Raw genomic sequence first — 23,941 nt, forward strand, 5'->3', positions numbered from 1 at the left:
TAATTTGTAAATTTTTGGGTAGTTATAATATTTACAGTAGAACCCGCTTAAGACGATTCTGAGGGGACCTAGCAAAATAAGCGTCTTACGGCCTGGCCACGACATTGGTCTAAGGCGATCGGCGGGGCGGCGGGCGGGGCGGAAAACGCGAGCGACCGCCAGGCATGCCACGTACTTTCAGTAGCGGCGACAGCGACTAGGAGCGGCTGGGACGTAGACGTATTTAAAATCATGTTTTTTGTTTCAAATGTGCCTAGGATATATTTCATTGTTTGTCAGTGGATGCATGGGCTAAATACAGGACGACAAATGTATTTACATCTAGTTTAGTATTTTATATATTGTATATATAAAGCACCCAAAAAAACGAGTACTTACACAAGAATAAGTGTGGAGACCTCACAACATACTTAAATACGCGAAAGTACATTTAAAATTTCAATAATAAACCCTTCCGTCTCCATGTCGCTCGAAAAAAAAACAAAATGTTTTGTTCTGCATCGCCCCGCTCGATCCGTCGCGCCGCCTAGGCCGGTCGCGCCGCTCTAAAGTCGTGGCATCGCCCGCGCTGCCCGATACAAATTAGGGCTCGCGGACGTGTCCGGGTTTCGTGTACACGTGTTCGGTACCCGTTTCCGAACTACACGTACACGGTTTTCTGACCCGTTCTGCACGTGTAGTCGGGTACACGTGTAATTAACATCCGTGTATCCGGGTACCCGTGTACCCGTGTACACGGCGAAACGGACCTTAAATACACGCGGGCCTAACCCGTCTTTGGCGTGTAGCGGAGATTGAAGTAATGTATAAAGTTATAAATAAAACAAAGATTCAGGTTCAGGAGCTCCGATTGTTTAGCAGTTTTATTTTATCGGATGTTCAATGTGATTGATATGTGTTGTACAATATAATTGATTTTCACCTCAGCAGCTCGAACAAGGGTACTTTGCTACTTATAAAAAAACCGGGAAAGTGCGAGTCGGATTCGCGCACAAAGGGTTCCGTACCATAATGTAAAAAAGGCAAAAAAAAAACGGTCACCCATCCAAGTACTGACCCCGCCCGACGTTGCTTAACTTCGGTCAAAAATCACGATTGTTGTATGGGAGCCCCACTTAAATCTTTATTTTATTCTGTTTTTAGTATTTGTTATAGCGGCAACAGAAATACATCATCTGTGAAAATTTCAACTGTCTAGCTATCACGGTTCGTGAGATACAGCCTGGTGACAGACGGACGGACAGCAGAGTCTTAGTATAGTGTGAATCAAGCGATCTGAGCTAGTTTACTCAAAGAGTCTCAAGAATACAATACCATTGAGTGGTAAACCACAAATTAGGATAACCGCCTCGTAGTAAAAGCAGATTATAACCGCCTTGAAATGTTAGTACTTATAGATTAACGACTCTATTTCTTTAAACAATAGACTACAAAATACACTAACTAAATAATGGCTAACCTAACTTTTTTTGCATTTAACAACCATCGACACTTAAAAAGAATGCACTCAGTAGAAAAACAGCTATGAGATACCATAAAATTTCATTATATTATCGGCTCTATAGTCTTATCATAAGGATAAAAATGCTTTAAAGGTAAAAATAACACTTCACACGTTTTGCATTTAGAGATAACAGATGTGCCGCCAGAGTCGTACTTGCATCGCATTGTTACAATTGATAAGCACGTGGTTTATCTGTTTATGTCGGAATGTTATTTAGTGGTAATTTTTTCTGACCTATACCTAACTACAATTGTAATAAAAGAGCAAGCGAGACACCAATAAAAAAATACCTAGCATGTTATCAAATTGTGTGTTAAAATTATAGGCATATTTTTGTATAAGAATCTGTTGATTTTGGATACATGGGTTAATTTTTTATATATACATACACTTATGTAACTTTTTTTGGCTCTAGTAGTATGTAAAACATTTTGCAGATTGAAGATCGATATATATTTGTATAAGAACTTGTTGATATATAATAGGGTCCCGTTTTACCCTTTGGGTACGGAGCCCTAAAAACAGTGAGCAAAATTTGATTTTGCTAAAAGAAAATATAATATATTCCGTTCGTTGTAGTTTCAGTAAGCATAACTATCTACTTTTTTATTAGGTTATCATTTAGGTTAACTTTAATTATTCAAAACTACATCAATGAAGAAAATTAAATACCTATCAATGAGGTGAACGGTTACTAAGATATTGTTAATTTTAATCTTATGATTATTTAACAAAGTGTACTACTAGACCTATTATTGACATTACCAATCAATCCAGTAAAACTGCAAAGTAGGTAATCGAATCTTCCTAACCTCCCACATATTCAATCGTATGTCTTCATAGCACGAATCTCCGCTACACGAGAGTGAAGGGTCGAACCGGCGGGTAAATAAGATCCGTTATTTCGTGTATCCGTGTACACGGGTACCCGTGTAAACGTTTCCGAATCCGGGCGGGTTCGTGTAGTTCGGGTTCTTAAGCCCGCCGGGCTTAAGAACACGGGTACCCGTGTCAGCGTGTAACACGTGTATCGGGAGCTCTAATACAAATGTTCGAGTCGCGCCCCTCCCCGCTCGCCGCCACCGCCGGTCGCCCGGTGCACGCCGCGCGCGTTGCCGCTCGGCGACAAGGCTCGTGGCATGCATTATGCGTCGCCGGGTTATTGTTTTTGCGACTTACCGCCGGTCGCCGCCGTGGTCCCTAACCGTCAAGCAGATGGCATAGCATTCTTATGCCGATAAGGACCCGACAATAGTACATTACTACAGAGGCCGGGACGAAAGGGGTTGCCGGCCGAAGACATATAGACGGCCGAGCGAAGCGAGGCCGGATAGGTCTGAGCGCGGGCAACCCCATTTCCCGCCGAGGTATGTATAGTGCTTTTCTCAAACATGCAATGAAATAAATAAAATAAAAAATCCACGAAACCCAAGTTTTATTTATAGAAAAAACTAAAAGTAAACTACACCCAAAATATAACCAACACGTACCTATATCATTATCACGCGTATGTTTTACACGAGTCGTGTATTTTTACTACCCGTATATTTTGATTTTTTCGCCTTGTATCCGTCTGACTGTCGTTTTCGTCACATAAGTTTACATAGTCTTTCATATTGGTATCATGTTTCACATACATCGTTGCTTTATGCATGGAGTAAATAAGTATAATTTCCACAGTGTTGACGAATTTGTAGTTACATTCATTTAAAATATGCCACAAAACTGTTTCTAATAAACTGTAAGCCATTTTTCTTAGTTTCTCAAATAATAAAATTGCCATAAGCAACCATATACATACTTCGTCTTTGACTTGGTGGCAGAGGCAGCAAGTTATTTAAAATCAATTCTGCTTACGCTGCCAATTCCAACACCTACGATTACAATTAATATTAATTTCATTATTTCGTCGGAACTCATATTAAAGTCAAAAAATCAACAACGCACCATAAATTCAATAAAACAGAATGAATATTTTTCAACTTTACCTCCATAACAATTTAAAAAATATAACTACGCGTGTTTGAGTAGACCGTTTTACCGCTAACGTTTAGATGAAATATTTTAAATGTTTTTATTTGTGTAGTTAAATTTATAATTTAAAATTATAAAATTATAGAATGTATTATTTATTAAGTTTATGTTGATTTTATACAAATAAAACTGCAAATTATAGCAAACATTGTTTTTTGTTTTTTTTTTTTAAGGCGTAGTGGCAGAGTGTCATTACGAACCATAAAGCAAATACTGCCTCTAGTTTTTTTTTAATGGATGCATGCCACGATGCTGTGTCACAAATATCTGTGAAATGAAAATTAAAAAAGAGGACTTTGCCGGCCTAGGCCTGCAAGATGTGTATGAAATTCCATTAACGACCTTTTGTCCTAGCCGCACCTGAAACGTCATACTTCGCAGCCTATTATAAGGAACATAACATCAATATTTCATTGCATGTTTGAGAAAAAGATGTTAAAGACAAAACAAAAAACTTAAGGTAGGTAATAAACACATTAAAAAATGTTGGGTAACGGCGTATTGCATAACAATACGACCGTATGATGGTTCTGGCAATAACACAAACGTGCAGATGGTTGGTAACGGGAATTTTAGATGGCGTATTAAGCGGGACGCGAGTCGTATTAACCGTGAAAAAATGTATGAAAACAGGCCTAAAGTTGCAGGGACCGGCGTAAAATGGCGTATTATGCGGGAAATCGTTTTAAACGTGATCGTATTAAGCGGGTTCTACTGTATTAGCTAACCGACCAATTACAAAACCGCCGGGATCAGTCACTGAACGACCTGACTTTAACCTACATTATTTTGATCGTGTAATGTTATTAACTAGCTTAAGGAGCCTTTTGAGGGTAGATTTTGTTTACTTTTATTTAAATACCTAAAGATACAGAGTAAAGAGTAAGTAATAGATACAAATAATGTAACTGTCTTGTACGCCTCTCCGCACTTGTGTCAACCTATATCGATGCAAATGGCATCGGGAACAGCTGTGACGAACCGCACGCCGCCATTACAGTCCAAGCCCATTGCGTATACTGTCGGGGTGAGGGTCCTGTGTAAGCTGCCCATTAAATACCTCATGGCTGTTATCAACGTCAGTTAAATAACTCATAACTTAAACTTGAATGCAGTAGATCTCTACTCGTTGCCACTAGAACTCTACTCATTACCTCATAACCACACCCCGTTTCTTTTATTTATTGCCATTTTTATTTATTGTGACCTATTTTGCCACTTTTGTGTTTAATTCACGTATTTACTTCTTTTACGGCTTGCGTAATGCAGTATGGTCAGCGTCCATAGCATTGTGGCGTATGATTGGCAATGACAAATGGACGATTTTACATCTTTATAATCAAAAAGCTAAGGAAGTAAGTTAATAACTTAATCCGTAAAATTGTTAGATTATACAAATAATGTAGTTTTATTGCACTCATGTTTTTTACGGTTTTTTTGTAAGGTGAAGTATTTCGCCAGTGGAACAGCTGCTAATATTTTATGGTCAAGATAAAAAAAACAGTACCCAAAAATTCGTAGTAAAATGTTCCCGCTAGCAAGCGCCCCACGCCACAACGATGAGCCAAATAGTCTGCGAGTTGATTGGGTAATTCCAACATGGCTTGCCAATGACAGAAACTTCCACGCCGATGCCGCGCCGGGGTCAAACGCTTCAATAAGTCTCGAGACGGACTGTGATGGACTATCGCGCGCTGGGAACAATTTAAAAAGATTTTTATTAGCCTTTTTCATGTCACGATTTAAACGAGTATGAGAATGTAAAAGATGCGTAGATGTTTTACTTAATAGACGCGTGCGACCACATTATTGTCTGTTTTAATATTCAGACAATAGAGTTTAAGAGTGAAAATAATCATCGAAAATTATCAAAAAATAATCGAGCTGATAGATAAAAACTCATGATTTTAATAACATTAATTTTTTTGATAAATTTCTTGAGCTTTGTGACTATATTATACGGACTGAACAGTGAATACCCACGCAGAATGAATAAGATTAATTGACTGCTTTTTTTACTGGGTACTTTTAGCGTTGTAAAAAAAGAACTACTTACTATCTAAAACTTAAAAATGCGCGTTTTCCTAGGAAAGCGCGCATATATCGATCGATAGCTAGCTAGTGCATAGCTAGATCGATATATCGCCCCCGAAAACCCCCATATAGCAAATTTCATCGAAATCGTTAGAGCCGTTTCCGAGATCCCCGAAATTTGTATATGTTGCAGTCAAAAGTGTGAACTGGTCAAAAGAACTTTTAACCGACAAAAACAGGCAAAACTGCTTTTGACTGAGCATGTTGGTCAAAAGTTGTTTTACCTGAAAATCATACCTATTTCTGGCAGCAGTTTCGTTTTTAGGGCGTAGCAAAAAAAAAAATAACCCTAACCTACCTATATCTGGGAACAGTTTCGTTTTTGGGCGTAGCAAAAAAAAATAACCCTAACCTACCTATCTCTGCGAGTACTTTTGACTGATAGTAACAGTCACAATTACAATTACTATTAACCAATGATTTTCAGGTAAAACTACTTTTGACCAACATGCTCAGTCAAAAGCAGTTTTGCCTGTTTTTGTCGGTTAAAAGTTCTTTTGACCAGTTCACACTTTTGACTGCGACATATATAAATAAAACGAGCAATCGTTTAAAGGTATTAGTTTCCGAGATCCCTGAAATAAATATAAATAGATGAATGTATCGGAATGACAGATCCGACTAAAACTCACATGACTATTTAATTTCCATGCATTATTTAAGTTTCGATTTGCGTTTTCTATTGACGATTGTCATCATGGTTAGTCGCTTAAATCAATATATAGTCGCACCAATAAAAGTCTGCACCGGATTTGATAGCCCACGCAGTGGAAGTGTTATTTATACGACATAATTTCATAGAAGTTTGACGTTTAAAATGACACTTGCACTGCGTGGGCTATCAAAATCGCTGCAGACTTTTTACGGTCTAAGTCCAATAATTATATTCTCTATGGACGAGTTAATATTAAATTGTCCCTTGTTTGCATATTTTCTTCTCTGTTCAACCTCTTTCTTTACTAACTAAGGACTGATAAATATTCTTGGAAAAATTAAGTTTAAATTGAAGTCTTATCCGTGTACTTTTTCTTAAGAAAATCCTTTTGATTCTTTGCAATATTCTTTGAAAAACATTACAGCGGTCTCTCAAAGCTAGTACAACATTTTATATTTATAATTAAATGTCAGCAGGATTTTTCAAGTAAAAGGACGTGTAAATAGGGTTATGACGTGTATATACTATAATTTATTTAAGAATTTATAGTCATCATTTTAATGTTGTAAAAGAGGAGGATATCCTATCAATAAGATTCTAGTAGGGGCGCTTGCTTAATCAACGCAGCCTTAATGATGAGTGAAATAATTAAAAAAAAGACTAGATACTATAGTCGCACCAAACAAAGTCTGCAGAAGATTTGATAGCCCACAGATTTGATAGCCCACGCAGTGTAAGTGTTATGTATACGTCATAATTTCATAGAAGTTTGACGTTTAAAATGACACTTGCACTGCGTGGGCTATCAAAATCGCTGCAGACTTTTTACGGTCTGACTATAGTAACAGACACACTGGTGCTTAAAATATGAATGAATGTACTCAGGGTGTGCACTTGCCTTAGCGCGACGCCATTCTCGCACCGGTACACTTTCTTTGCCCAACAATGAATGGGACATCATTAGCGCTGCTTTACATAAACTTTACAACCAAGACTGATTTGCTATTGTTTGTATTTAAATGGAGACATACCAAGTTAGAAATGTGAAGTTTTCTGTGGGCGACGAATCGTGACGGGAATTAGTAAGAATTAATGTTATTTCATTCATCTTTATTTTTTTTACAACATGTTAGTGCATCTGAAGAGTAGTTTGATTAGGTATCTACCTGATTATTGTTCTCATGAAAGATATACCGGGTGTGGCCTGTAATACGAGCAAAAAATTTAACTGTAGGCGGTACTCCTCATACTGATCAACATTTGTTCAGGAACTTTTAAAAATAACTTGTGGTTTGATTTTTAATACACTTTAAAGTTTATTCTAAGACGCAATGTATTGCAAATTTTGTTATGTTTAAGGCGTGACAAGCAATGTCAATCACAATGATATGGCGTGGCGATGGCGTCCATTGAAGATAATATTTATTTAGTATGAAAAATAGGGAGTCTAAATACTTCATATTTTTTTAAAGTTGTTGAACAAAAGTGTCACCATTTGAGGAGTACAATCTATGTTTTAATTATTTGCTCATGTTACAGGCCACACCCGGTATTGTGTCCGATCGACGTGTGAGAAGAGAATATAATAGAATTCTATATTGATGTGCTTAAAAACTAATAATTATATTGTAAATCGAGACACTCACAAGCAATGAGGTCGCGCTGGCCTCAGGTAAGGCTGGCGGTACACAATCGCTTCAAATCACGTGATAATTGTCGCTGGCGCCTCGCCAGACCACGGCGGCCGCCATTACGTCCGCCTACTGATTTGCACGCCTTTAATGAAGTGCGGTTTCTTTCGTGTTTTCTGTTAAAATAACTTGTGAGAATTTAGGTGGGGATTTCAAATTGGAAAAAAAATTAGCCACTGCAACAATAACAGAGAAAGTATTTAGAGAGGACATGAATAAGTATACGGTTCAATCACTGTCAAGTTGTGGAAAAAAATATCCATAAACAAAATCAGTTTACATTAACTTACAGCGAGAAGTCTAGAAGACCATGACTGTACCTAAATGTCATATAATAAATGTTATATAACTATTGATCACTTTTGTTAATGATTTCATATTTTTTATATTATTCGCATGACTTTGTTTCTTAATCCACCCTATAGATATAGAGATAGTATATGATACATACAGAATTTGTATTACAAAAAGAGGTAAACAACTGGCGGTTTTAACACAAGCGCTAACAGCGATCTTATCCAGCCAATTTGAGTAATTAGTACCTATTACTTATACTATGTTAAATAAAAATAATGATTATTATTATCGTCTGTCTATCAATATTCATCATCATCATCATCTCAGCCATAAGACGTCCACTGCTGAACATAGGCCTTCCCCTTGGACCTCCATTCGTACCGGTTGAATCAATATTAGTAAAAAAAAAACAGTAATAAAAATAACACAATAATACATTATGACCATGGCTGTTTTTACAACTTTAACACTAAAAAGCTCTTAAGGAAAAGCAACTCAACATAAAAACGGATTAATTCACATACCCACTTAATCTCTTCCTTGAGAAATGCTAAAAAGCTTCGGCGGGACGCTTGAAGCGTCGGCCACGTACAGCTTAAAGCGTCAAGGGTGCGGCGAATAAAAACTTAAGTGCGTTCCCTACTAAGCCGAGATCCGGAACATCGGTAATAGGAGCCTTGCGGGCCTGGCGTTCCGATGCTCATTTAATCGTTAGTTAATGCTCGGTTAACCGGATGAATTGAGTATGAATAAGGTTTTGCTATAATTTATTCAAAATTTAAGTTACATAAAATGTACTTTAAAGTTTTATGATTATATCATTTAAATTATCAATTTACTGACTACGACCCTAAATAAAAATAATCTAGTATGAAACATATAAATGCAGGATTCTTGAGGTGTTGTTTGATCCGCTACTTTTGATACTGACTGTACTTATTCCCTAATCGGCAATAGTTGTCATTGTACTGTGGATAGTGTGGATTGACTTTGCTAGCCCTCTATTTACCGCCACTTAAACTGTCTAGGTACTTATTACGGTTCTTGAGATACAGCCTGCTCAAAAACAGACAAACAAATGGAAAACAGAGGAAACTTAGAGGTTCGGTTCCGTATATATATATATATATGAATATAATGATAGATTGTCTTTCCTAGTGTGGATGTTCCGAATATGAGCGAAATGGCATTGCATGTTATTTTAGTTTAAACTGAGATTTAACTAGTCGGTGCCACCGGCTTCGGATTGCGATAAAACTTTATGATCCGTATTGTCCGCTACCAGGAAAAATAATACCATTGTGTACTAGTCAGGCTTTTCGAGAATTTCGCCGCGGCCGATATTTCTTAACAGTTCTCTCAAATGATCGTTCTTTTTTGTTGAAGTGACGAAATTCGACGGATAAATTACATGCTTAAAACCTTCAAGCGCTTCTTATTCATTTGTTATTTGTTTTAGCTACTGAAATATTTCCCCGGAGCTTTTCATATGCACCCATTAGGTAGTTTAAAGTTACAATCAATTGCAATAAATGGGGGGCATATTGTTCAAATCATAAATAGAGGAATCTAACAAATATGCGTATTTTAATTTTAATAACAAGTTATGAATTAGATCTGGATTAGTTGTGTATTAGATCTGTCAGAGTAAAAAGTGTAATTTCTTCAACCAGAAACTTTTGACACTGACAGATCTAATCCTAAACTAACCCAGATCTAATTCGTAACAAAAACAAAATTTAAAATTGATGGTAGGTAGATTTCCCTAAACATTTCCTCAAGCGGCATTTTAAACTTAATTGAAAGTGATTCTGATTTGATACGCTGCGAATGTAAACGAATCAATTAAATAATAAACTGAGTTCCAATTGAGATCAAAATAAAAAGATGATATGTCGCTCCTAAAATTGTTCCCATCACCGCACCGCACTAAAGTTAATATCACATTCAGGCTACGATGTGCTACACGTCTCGTAGCATCTGCTAAATTCTGCTACGCGGCGTAGGTACGATATTGCTACCGCTCAACGCGTATAATTGGACTTTCTCACGAAGCAGTGGCAATTAGCAGCAAAATAAACTTTACTGGACTAAAGATAACGTTTATTATGCTTTAAACTTGTTAATGCTACACTTTGTAGGGCATCTATTAGAATGCTAGACCATCCGTGAGGGAATATAGGATCTAAGTTTCAGATGAAACTTTTGCAATTACTGCAGAGCTTACATTACCTACGTATTTCCGTTATATATATGATTATTATAAGAGTAGGTTTTCTATTTTTTCACGTTTCTAGACGTTAGAAAAGATTTGTTATTAGAGTTTACGTTCACGCCTCCAGTTTTGCGATAGGTTTAATGTGTAATAAATACGAGTAGCAAAAGAGACCCGTCGCTACCATTTGACTTGTTTAAAAAAAATGCAATGACTAAAATTGATTAAACTTAACAGAGACACGACTGTTAGAATTAACTGTAAACTTGATTTACCGCGATTATTCTCTTTGGTAATGTAAAAAAGATCGCACTACCAATGAAGACATCTGTTGTCAAAAATATAACCCTCATTCTAATGTGCAGTCGAGTTGAAAATAAAAGCGGAGCAGACACGAATGGAGCGCGGATGGTAATGAAGGAGATCCATCCGTTCCGCTACTCCCGCGTTTGGCTTATTTGTATTTGTATACCTTTTGTTTGTGTCACGCTACACACCAGTTACCAAAGAAAACTTGCTCTTTTCTTCAATTATGATAATGATAAGTAGGCTCCGTAAAGCTATGTGCGGCGCTTGTACGAGTATACCTACAGGTTGAATTGAAACTCACTACTAAGTAGCAGTAAAATCAGTCAATAAACGGAAAATCGCTTGTCTGATATCTCATAATGGAGGGTTCCGTGCATTAAAACGACATGCGATACAAAAATTGTACTAATCACTACTGACGAACGGACAAACGGACATGACGAAATCATTAGGGTTGTATTTGCCATTTTGGCTACGGACCCCAACAACCTGTAACTTTTATCATCGGACCCGTAATTAGGTACGAATTGATTTAATCCATTAAATTTTGGCGTTAACGGTCTAACGACACGACACAAACTTGCCGAATCATCCACATGCAAACACTCATACACAGACTGCTAAAAAATGTAATCTGTGATTAATAACTCAGAGATTGGAGCTCTACAGATCACACATTAGCACGTTACATTACACACCATCAATTGATTATACAATATTACGCCTAATCGATATTAAACTTTCGTGAGACATAATTTAAATTGTTTATTCGTCGTATAAACAATTTAAAATATTATGCCTACTTAAGGAAGTACTTTTATGGAACATTTTTAACTTAATTTATACGCGATTAAGTAACAATTTCATAAGACGTCACTATAAAAAAGCCTGTTAATGTTAATGTCTGCTAATTTTGTTGCACAATACCATATTAAGGGAATAAACAAGCGAACTAATGATATTTTTGTCTCGTTAAAAATGTAGGAAAATGGACGAGATGTTTTATTGTCGAGGGTCATTAGGGTAGTGAGTGGTTCGTTTTGAAGCGGGAAACAACAGGGTGTTAGCCAACGATAGAGATGACATTTGAAATTTTAATTATATTAAAATTACCTTCTTATTTAGGAAATATCAAAATATTAAAAGTAAGTCCCGTTTTTTTGTAGGGTATTGGGGGATAAGGGTACATGCCTTATTTGGGAAACATGTTCACCCGTTCATTTAATGTTCATTAAGGCATTTTTCCATCGAAAAGCATACAATATAAATCCACTTTATTGTACAACTTTAAAATAAATTTACAAGGAATCACACGCAAAACACAAAAACAGAGGTTAACAACAGGCGACCTTATTGCTAAAGAGCAATCTCTTGTAGACAATCTTTATGTACTGGAGAAATTAAACTCTTAATTCAACTAAAAGGAGGTGCAACAATCTATTTTTTTTAAGTAAGTAAATAGGTATTTTCCGCTGTTTCATCCCTCAGTGCGTTACCCCGTTGAGCCGCGATGGACAACCTAACATGGAAGTGATCTGTAATCTCCCTTAAATTTTAAATTGTTTTTTAATTTATTGCAAAATTATATTTTTATACTACTCTACATCCGTCAAAGCTCCATGGTATAGGACGTCAGAGCGCGGGGGCGGCGTAACTGATGACGTCTTTACCGGGATATTATTTTAAAATCGTTCTTACCGAATTAAACTCTTCCCGGGATAGATTTACGGCCAGTTTTAGATAGACTCGGGTGATGGTGACTTTTGAAATGCGATGTCGTTAATTATGAAATGACATTTGAAAGCCTTACTCTTAGGTATACAATAAAAGAAAAAAGGCCGCAGCTTGTGAAAATAGGAACAAACAGAAATGTGTAATGAAGTTATTTATATTATAATCATTATAAATACATAGTCCAAGTTATCGACGCTTAAGAATCAAAACTGTCTAACTAACATTTTTGACGTCTTTTACCTTTTAATGCAGTTATAGTTCGTTTTTTTTAGCATTAGAAAGAACTAGCAAGAAGGTAAGCGATCTTGACATGTCTTTTAATTGAAAAACGCTTTTTAAAAATCAAAAACAATTACTTATGAAAGCAGAAGAATATAAATAATCGTATTAGATTCATAATTGTTACATAATATTTGCCGTAACTTATTTTTAAAATGTGTTTTTCAATTAAAAGACACATCAAGATTGTTTACCTTATTTCTAATGCTAAAAAAACGAACTATAGGTGCAGAAAAAAATAACGAATAGTTGTCTAAATTTTAAATTATTTGTTACTTAGACAGTATTTATTCTTAAGCGCCGTTATGTTATTAGTAACGTCCCACGGTACCTTTACACCTTATGGCGGTTGGCGCTTACGCTATTATTAACGCCGCTCCAATATTATTGCGGCGCTATGCGACGTAAGCGCCTGCGGCCATAAGGTACCTTTTTTCGTGGAACGTCACATTTTATAGGTATATTTTCATGTCGGTGCGTTTTTCCCGTTACTTGTAGGCATTTTCACACAAGCCTTGTCTTCAATAAAATAATTACAGTAAAGGTAGCCACTGACAAGCCTTCCAACAGTCCAAATAGCGTGGCTGCAATCCAAAATCGGTCCGTGAATGTCAAAAACGTACAATGCTTAATATTAGGATGCCGTCCATTTGGATGAATCCATTGTAACGACATCCATTTGAAGGCTCGTCAGTGGTCTGCTTAATTCAGAAGTTACCTTAGTTTGCGAATAACGTGGAAAATTATACAGGATGGATTTTTTAATTGGGCACTGAGCGTAGCTACCAGATCCCGTGCTGGTGCGGGAAAGTGGTATTTGAAAACCACCCCTAACTTTTGAATTAAGTGCGATTGATTACAGATTTACGAAAATATTTAATACAGACTGCGACGAAAAGTACATTTTGATTTTTTTTTCCTGCCAATCGATTTCATTTACGTTCATATAATATTCAGGGCACTGTTCAGATATTCTTGAGCACCTCGGCCGCTCCGATATATAAGATGGCGACTCGACCATTACCTGGGTGACCTTTCTCCTAAGATCATTTTCGTGTAACAGCCCGGGATCAGGTAGCTGCCCTCAGTACCCCGTTTTAAAGTTCCACCCTGTATATTAATAAAATAAGGTTTCGAATTCCATACAATGGAATTAGATAGAGTCTGTGCGGAAAGAGAAGAGTCGTGGCAGAAACGGGAACTAACATTTTAAATTTTATATGGCATTCAAACCTTTGACACCTGTCTTGTAAAAAGTAAACAAACTTCTGTCAATGTATATTTTTATTAACAAAAACCGCAAGTTTTATGTATAAAATATTTTCAAAACACGATAAAACCGTACATAAAACCACAAGGAAAATTATATTTAATATTGGTCGGTTTTGTCAGCGGGAAGAAAACGGCTAAAAGCCGACTATCGACTTACAAAAAGTCGCGGAACGTGTTTCCGCTATTCGCGGGTATTGATGTTGTATTTAATATTAAATAATTACCTATTTAATAAGCCCCCTAAGTAACTTGTCTCCGGTACATAATCGGTAAGTATATTCATTCAAAATATATTCATTTTCATAAATATGCAGGTCATTCGAGATCTTTAAAATAACTGACAAATAGTCTTGATACTTGCCATTTTATGCATATTTATATGTAATTTCTTTTTCAGGATTGTGTAAAAGTACCTACGGTATCTCGAATAAAAGGCCGCTAAGTAGGTGATATGCAAGAATTCGTAATCTACGTGCCGGATTCAAGCATATCCAATTCAGATGAAGATAGTTCTATGAGTGTCCCTGGTTGTTTTGAAGCTAGCTCAAACATAAGTGACGTTGAATATTTTAATTCAGACTTCGATTACAAAGAATAAAACTTTTTCTAATTAAATATTTCTTTATTTGTAAGTTCGTTTACTAGGTTCTGAATAAAACTTTTTCTAATAAAATATTTCTTAATTTGTAGGTTCTGTTAGTTACGAAATTATATTTCATATTTAGCAGTGACTTTTCGGCGAAGTAAAATATCGTGAGATGAGAGAACCGGACATATCCCAATAAAACCTACCTACTTATGCACTATTTTTATTCATATTCATATTTATTATTAATAATGTACACATCGCCGTGTGCCTGCTATACGGCCACAATTCAAAATTTTTGATTTTCTGGATTAATGCAGATTCGTATTCAAAATTGTTCAATTTACGACCTTATTTCGAGAGCCATAGCAAAAAAGGTCTTTAAGAGCCTTTTTCTCACAAGTGGCCTTATGGATTTGACCATAAATTGTCAGACAATTCCCTGCAATACAGCCACTTTTGAGTTGTGGCTATATAAGCACACGTTTTAAATGAAGCTTTTGAGTTGCGTCCTAGAAAATAATAATTAGCTGAGTTACACATATTATTATTATCGCGTACAGTGATCTTGTTCCTATCAAAGTTGATATAAGTTCAAAAACTAAAACCCGACTACTGCAAATCGCGCTCTAAAAAGTATGAAACAAGATAGAATTCTCATCTGAAGTTATCAAACAGGAAATATTATAAATGTTATAATTTTTGTAAATACGAGGGTCGCACTGAAAGATTCGGGAATGGGACACTTAGAAATAACATAATAGAAAGAGGCATATAATTTATAAAAATGTAACTCTTTATAAAACTTTTAAGGTATATTCCATTTGGTTGTCATTTGTATTTAAGAATTACTGGCAATTTGAAAATTGTATGTCGAACATTATTTGAATTTTTACCAAGTGATTTTTCGAATCATATTTTTAAACGGTTTTCAATATGCCCTCATCGAACAAATAAAAGTTACAAAGGGCTTCTGTTATTTTTTTATGAACTAGATTTCATCGTACGTTCGTTTGCAGTTAAAATTAAATATGAAAGTCACTTTCATTTTATCCCATGGGTGATCTTAAAGAAGCATGTCATTCCAAAGCGACGTCAAAAATTAAAATCGCATTTGTGCTGTTAATTAAAAAGACTGCCAAAAAAGTTGCATATCGGCAGATTTCGACATTCCTAAATATTCATATGACAACAGTAAAAAAATCTTTTATATACATATATATGTAAAAAAAACTTCAATTCCGTTGGCTACTCCACGAATTTCATACAAAACCACTAAGGCCCCAAAATCGCCATACAAAAAGGACTTTGGGATTATGAGCCGTGTGCATTACAGAATGATTACTTTCAAAAGAAAATTTATATGCGTGGTCAGTTTGAGTTTAAGTATGCATTAAAATAAAGATTGACTGTCTAGATGCGACAGTTTTCTCTATTCCCGACATTTTCAGTGCAACCCTCGTATATCAAAAATGTAGTAAATTTTATTACGTTGTATTTTTTTATTAAAAAAAATTATAACATTTATAATATTTCCTGTTTGATAATTTCAGATAAGAATTCTATCTTGTTTCATACTTTTAGAGCGCGATTTGCAGTAGTCGGGTTTTAGTTTTTGAACTTATTTTTTATTTAATTAATTTTGGGGTCATGACTTCGTTACTAACTCTTCGAAGTCACTTTATATTACTTTTTCGAGGGCATCCCCAGTACAGAAATGCACGCAGAGCGCCACATATATCGGGCTGCGCCATCCTTTAGCATGGAGGCGCTTTCGGCGCCCAGCTTTGGAACGTGTAGACTGCGCCTCCTACGTCGGGCTACGCCCGACTCTATTAAAATGAAGGCGCCGAAGTCGCCCGGCTTTGGAACGCGTAGAGCGTGTCTTGTACGTCGGGCTACGCCTGACTCTTTTAGTATGAGGGCGCCAAAGGCGCCCGGCTTTGGAACGCGTAGAGCGAGCTTCGTACGTCGGGCTACGCCCGACTCTTTTGGTATGAGGGCGCCTTCGGCGCCCGGCTTTGGATCGCGTACAGCGAGCTTCGTACGTCGGGCTACGCCCGACTCTTTTAGTATAAGAGCGCCCAAGGCGCCCGGCTTTGAACGCATACAGCGCGCCTCGTACGACGACGGGCTATGCCCGACGCGTTGAGTATGAGGGCGCCGAAGGCGCCCGGCTTTGGAACACGTACAGCGTGCCCGTACGTCTCTTGTACGGCTGTTTCATGCATTTGCCCGGATTAGGTAAGCGTCCAGCGTGTCACGTATGTCGACACTTTTAGTATGAGAAAGTCGAAGTCGCCTGGCTTTGGACCGCTTGCAGCGCGCCACGTACGTCGGGCTACGCCCGACTCTTCTAGTATGAGGGCGCCGAAGGCGCCCGGCTTTGGAACGCGTACAGCGAGCTTCGTACGTCTCTTGTACGGCTGTTTCATACATTTTGGCTGATCTGGACTTCTATACCTATTCACGTTATAAAATATTGCAGGTCATTAAGAAAACACTATGTTTATAGCGGCCAAACAAATTTATTTTGCAAATACCTTCTTGTATCGCCGTAGTCGGGTAATACGCGCATAGAATCCAGAGCGCTTGTAGATTCGTAGTTCGAATTACCTACCCGATAAATTAATGTTTCATCGGGTGCATGCAAGCAAAGCCGGGTGCAAAAGCTAACAATATTTATATATTTGAAATGTGCTAATTGAGCTCTTTCAAATGATATACATCACGTAATCATTACTTATTTTTATTTTTTTCGTTCGTGACTTTATGACCTCTAGAGGGCGCCTTGTTCATTTTTTTGTGACTTCATATAGCCTATAACTAGCGGACGATTAAGATAATTCGAATGACATATCGTTTGTCAAATTATAATGTGTACTTTAGAAGTTATGAGGGAACAAATGAACATACATACATACATACATACCCACATACATACCGGTCAAAATCATAACCCTCCTTTTGTGTTGCCGTAGTCGGGTAAAAATAAAGGGATTTTAACTATTTTGGTGTTTTTTTTATTTATATTTGCATGGTAACCTTTATCCAATAATTTTGTGTTTAAATTTGGCCGCATCTCAAAATCTTTAAAAAACGTTTCTACAATACGGCCACAACTCTAAATACCTGTCTTTCGGGCCTTGTGTCTTAAAAAATATACATTTCTTTTAAAAAGTGGCATGGTCATAAGGAGGGTTATATCATTCCGAGTAAAAAAGGCTAAATTTTAAATCCATAGACCTAAAACTAAAGGAGTAAGATCCTATTAAACACCCTGAACTATACTCTCACAACTTTGAGACGCGATTTCTCGAAAAAACGGTTTTTTGAGATGTGGCAGTGTAGCAGGCACACGGCGACATACATTACAAGTCAAGTTTACAATGGGTGAAATATATCCCAGATAAAATTACAGTTCTATTGCCCAATTTCTACCCGATCTACCCGGTTTTAACTGTTGGACTGCACAGATTAGGCAGTACATAAATGAGACTCTATCTTGTTTGGTACTAAAATTACAGTTGTATTGGGCAGATTCTTAACTAGTTTTAGCAGTTTTGTCAATCGCACTGTCACTTTTTAGTATCTGAGACATAGAAACAAGTGTGTTTTCAAAAGAAAACTAGTGCCTGCGCTAAATCAGAGGATTGAGTTGACGAGCCGACACCACCACCAGGCTCCGTTTAGTAAGCCGTGGTAAAAAAAACCGGAACAAAAGGGATTCAAGTATCATGACCTTTAGTGTCGTACTATAATCACGTGACCAGTGTTGTCAGCATAGCAAAAACCATAAAATGGCACTGGCGCGCCCTCAAATCCCACGACTCTTCTCTTTCCGCACAGACTCTACCTTCGATGACTTACCCTAACAACAAACTCAATTTGACATGAGGGTCCTTCTCACGGGTCGAATTAATAGCCCATTATATCAGATTTGATTAGGAAATGGCGGATGGATCATTATGTGGCTGGGTAAGCTAACTTCAGATACTCAGGTTTCTTTTGAATTAAAAAAAATAAGTTTATAAGATAACTTTCAGGCGACTACACTGAGAGAAAAGTACAACAAAAACACACTTAGAATAACAAAAATAAACTTAATCCGGGGACAAGGAGAGTCAACTAATAGGAACAAATTGACTTTTGCAATTTCTATTAGTTCTTGCAATTTCTATTATCTGTTTGTTGAAATTATATTTGGGATTACTGAGCTGTTTGTAGAAATAAATAAACTTTACAGAAATAGTGAAACGTCCATAATTATTACTAAAACTTCATTTTTCCCCCAGGACAGAACTGTTTTTTAATTCCTGGTGATGATTTTTCTCTCAGTGTAGATGGAGGATTTTATTGAACAGCATACCAATTCGCGCCATCTTGATGTACATATTACCTACATATTCTTGCATGAACTATTTCGAAAATTAGAATAAATTGCTTTAATCGAATACTTGAACTGAAGTATTCTAACTGAACTATTGACAAGTGCCCGGAACATTGGCCAAACGAGGACTGCCGCGAGCAATGTTGGTTCAAATCGCAAGCTCCGGCTTGCGATTTGAACCAACATTCGGCGAATCCTACCCACGGTATTTGATCGGTAGAACAGCTATTCAATCCCTAAATTCGGGCTAGGCCTAACTCTGCCTTCGACAAATTAAATTGCAATAATTTACAGGATTGATACTTTTTTATATGAAACACTATTCAGTGTAGATCATGTGTAGATATAAAAATAATTGTTTCGTTTTAAACTTAATATTTTTTTAATATTTGCGCTAATATCCACACGTGAAATAGTATAAGGTTTGGTGAGAAATGGTGAAAATCCGCAAGTTGTGCAAAATTATGGCATTATTTTGGCACTATTCGACATGAACTCCCTTGACATCCACCTTAATCTGTTATTTCACTAATTTCTCATAATAAATAAACAAATAATATTAAACGGTTATGCCCTAGATATCAGGTAACTACTTTTATTGCTAGGTATATGTATACGGAAGCAGCTGGGTGTCGTGTCTAGCCAAGATAATCTAAGTACCTACATCGACAAACGCCAAACAATTGAAAAAATGTATCGGGATGATAGATGCTACGAAAAGTCACCTGCCTATTTTCATATATTATTTCAGTTCCGATTGGCATTTATTGTCAGCGATTGCCATCTTAGCTAATCAGGGCTGCTTTCCTGTATTAACAAAGTTATCGTCATATTATTTCCAGTTTTAAAAGTAACTTTAAATTTAAATTCTATTAAGGAAAATATACAAACAATCACATTTTTAAACACTCTCAAGTATCCTTAGGGTTGCTTCATTTTTGAAGACATGCATGTAATAAATAGGTAAATAAAAAAGGCTACAAATACCACCAAAAAATACTTTGGTACCCTAAATAAAAAAATCATGCTTACCAAAAAAAAATTACTGAACACCAAAAAAGTAAGGCCTAAAATTACAAATGTACCACCATTTAAATTACGACTGCACTTTAAATTGTATTCGAATACCAAATATATTGAATGATTACCAAAAATCATTAATGATCACCAAATCTTGAAGACCAAATAAATGCGATATTTTCACCTAAATAAACCACTATGATACCAAAAAATTTATACATATTACCAAATAAAGTAAAATGATGCCAAAATTACTAGCCCCTCCCGCTCAACCCCCGTACCCCGCACCGCATACCTTAGGTAGGCATACTGAAATGCTATTAGAAAAGTAGGTTAGGTTAGGTTTGTACTGCTATCAGTTAAGTGGGCTAGGTTAACACTGCGACCCTTACAGAAACGAATTGCTACTAGAAAAGTGGGTTAGGTTAGGTTTGAACTGCGACCCTTACAGAAAAGAAATGCTACTAGAAAAGTGGGTTAGGTTAGGTTTGAACTGCGACCCTTACAGAAACGAAATGCTACTAGAAAAGTGGGTTAGGTTAGGTTTGAACTGTGACCCTTACAGAAACGAAATGCTACTAGAAAAGTGGGTTAGGTTAGGTTTGAACTACGACCCACACAGAAACGTAATTCTACTAGAAAAGTGGGTTAGGTTAGGTTTGAACAGCGACCCCTCCAGATAAGAAATGCTACTAGAAAAGTGGGTTAGGTTAGGTTTGAACTGCGAACCTTACAGAAACGAAATGTTACTAGAAAAGTGGGTTAGGTTAGGTTTGAACTGCAACCCATACAGAAACGGAAAGCTACTAGAAAATTTTGCTTTGCTTTAATAGGATAGCAAGATTTAAAAATTTGGTTATAATTTTACATTAAAATGGAGTTCTAATTTTGGTGGTCATTTACTATTTTTGGGTTTACAATGATTATTTTGGGGTCATTTTATTTAATAGGATAGCACGATGTAAAAATTTGGTTATCAATTGACATTAAATTGGGGTTTGAAATTTGGTAATTATTTACAATTTTTGGGTTAATAATGATTAATTTGGTGTCATTTCCTTAAATAGAATAGTAAAATGTAATAAAATTGGTAATCATTTCACATTAAAATGGTGTTATAATTTTGGTGATCATTCATTATTTTAGGGTGGTAAAGTAGATTTTTTTGGTATTAAATTTTATTAAATCTGGTGATCAATTAAATAGCAGCCAATAAAAAATACAATTAAAGCAATTTTTACAGAAACTTATTGTTAAATATAAGGGTAGGTTTTATTAATAGGAAATTGAAAATGTTAAGAAGAAGAAAATTAAATTCCTGTAGATCTGACGTCAATTAAGTCTTTTTAAAAAATATTTTAGTTTTGAAAGTGGTTGTTATTTATAGCCGTTACATTAAATCGGGCGCAGAAGGACCCGAATACCACGGACACTCCGGCGTGCATTGTTTCACGGCCCGAATCGGTTCGGCGCGGAACGACGCTTTGCAAACATCAGCATATTGAGATATTTGTACGTATTATGGTCCGAATATAGTGCTTTTTGAATTCACACAGTATGAGGGCTAGTTTTATGTAGACATAAATAATAACCCCCTTATTCATAAACGCACTACATTTGTATTTGTATTTGTATAAGAAATAATTTAACTAAATCAGGCCCGTAAAGTTTTATGAATAAAGGGTAAATGGACTGAACGTACTCAGTTAAAGTTATTGGATATGATAGATAGATAGAACATAAGAAAAGTAGGAACCTGAGTTCTGGTTTGTCTGTATTTTTTTGGAAGGCAAACTTTCTATAATTTCAGATAAATATTATATATAAAAAATAAGTGATTTTCTGGGAATAATCTACATAAAAATCTCAACAGAAAAGGCGGGTAAAACTCACTTAGATTAACTTAACTCACTTGTATATGTAAGTATATGTAATATGAGTCCACAACACGTGAGGATATTCGTAATAATATAACGTACAAAGCTTTTACCCAAAATAACGTCATACACAATATTTATAATATAAACGCCATGCAAAGTAAATATCTCCTCTCAGAAATGGCACAATCTACTAAAAACAACAGCATTGCCATACGAATAATATTAAATATTGAGTAAATCCCGTAATATTACGAAACCCAGCAGCGTCTCTGTCAAATTTCGAGCACTGCTATTCGGATAAGCGTCGTGGAGATATGGGTAATTATAATTGTTTTGTCAACCCTCAAAGCAGCATTAGAATTCGGGACCATTCCGCAAACTACCCCAATATATCCTACCCATTACTGAGTCGTCTATGAGATAGGATTAGCATAGTCCGCCGAATCGCAGGCTAGATAGGTGTTAATCTATAAAGCATCTCGAAAACTGAAATATTAACAATCATGAGCCTTATGTATGCAGCAATATCGTGATTATAGTTTGATAACCTAGTTTTCGGAACGCAAAAAGCACTTGATGCTGCTATCTCAGTGGAGCTTCCATTCAGTTGCTCTTAGTCCGTGTCGAGGGATGGCCGCATTTGCCTTCTCAGGAAGTTCCCGCGTAAATCACCGAGAAAACTTCTTGAGATTGGAGTTAATCGTTGATGTATGAAAAGTTTCTCGTGAAGAAGTGATAGTGACAGATATTGTATTGTGAATAAAAAATTAAATTAAATAATAAGTGTAAAAAGTTAAATTAGATTGATAATATGTATTCATAACTTAAGTAGGTAGTTGTAACGGATTTGAAACATAAAGTAAACATTGCTACGGATTTACATAATTTAAACGAAGGTAAGCTAATATACAATATTAATAAACTCCTCTTATTAATAAAGTTTTATTGAAAACTGTGTTTGTTGCGTGAACAAACATATCACAAACATATTATGTATAATATGTTTGTGATAATATATGTTGGTTCTTTTTCTTTTGGTTCTAATTCAGGAATATTTAATGTATTCATGAGAAATAAAATAAGATAACATAATAACATATTAACCCTTACAATATACTTACCCATTGCATCGATTTCGACCCACTAGAAAAGGTTCGCTCCTACTCATTAAAATTACTATTTCTGGGTAGGTATAAATGTATGTACTAGTAACTATGTTCCCATTCAGCGCTAATAACCACAATTTTATCTGAAAGTTATTTAATACATACGGCCCCTAAACAGACAGTAGATGATAATATTGATACGTATCGTAGGCATCGAGCTGCGATGCCTACGATACGTAGTAAAGTGTATTTTAAATGCTTCAGACGACTATTCTAGAAGCTGACTGCCCGATTTGAACTTTAAATACCAATAAAATAAAATAGGTACGTCAACTAAAAGATCTAGAAACGATATGGATTAGATGTTTCAGTGACAAAGGTGAAGTTTTTGTTTGAAGAAACGTCACATTTGACACTGTCATATCGAAGCCATATCGTTTCTAGATCTATTAACTGATGTATCTTAAAGTTCGAATCGGGCCGGGAGTTTGTCAAAAACTTTATTGACAAACCTGTGCATTTTTTACCTAGACTTTATAAGAGCTGTTTACACATTGACTGTTAATTTGTTTAGTGCGAGATCATAATATTTGCCACTGAACAAATGTATGAACTCGCACTAAAAACATTAATCTAATCAGTAATCACTTACACACGAGCACTTTAAAAACACACAAAAAAATCGAGTTTTAAACAAAACTAAATATGTAAAACAAACACTATCTGCCGTATTCGAACTTCAAGATATTCACAAGAGACGACACGTACTAGATCCATTCTAGATACCTACGTTATAGTTTAGGTATCAACTAGTTCTCTTTTGCAGCGCAATTCGGGCAACCAATGTCACTTTTACGTTACATTGAGTAAGATAT

This window comes from Cydia fagiglandana, chromosome 2 (assembly GCF_963556715.1).
Source record: "Cydia fagiglandana chromosome 2, ilCydFagi1.1, whole genome shotgun sequence".
NCBI classification, from domain to species: domain Eukaryota; kingdom Metazoa; phylum Arthropoda; class Insecta; order Lepidoptera; family Tortricidae; genus Cydia; species Cydia fagiglandana.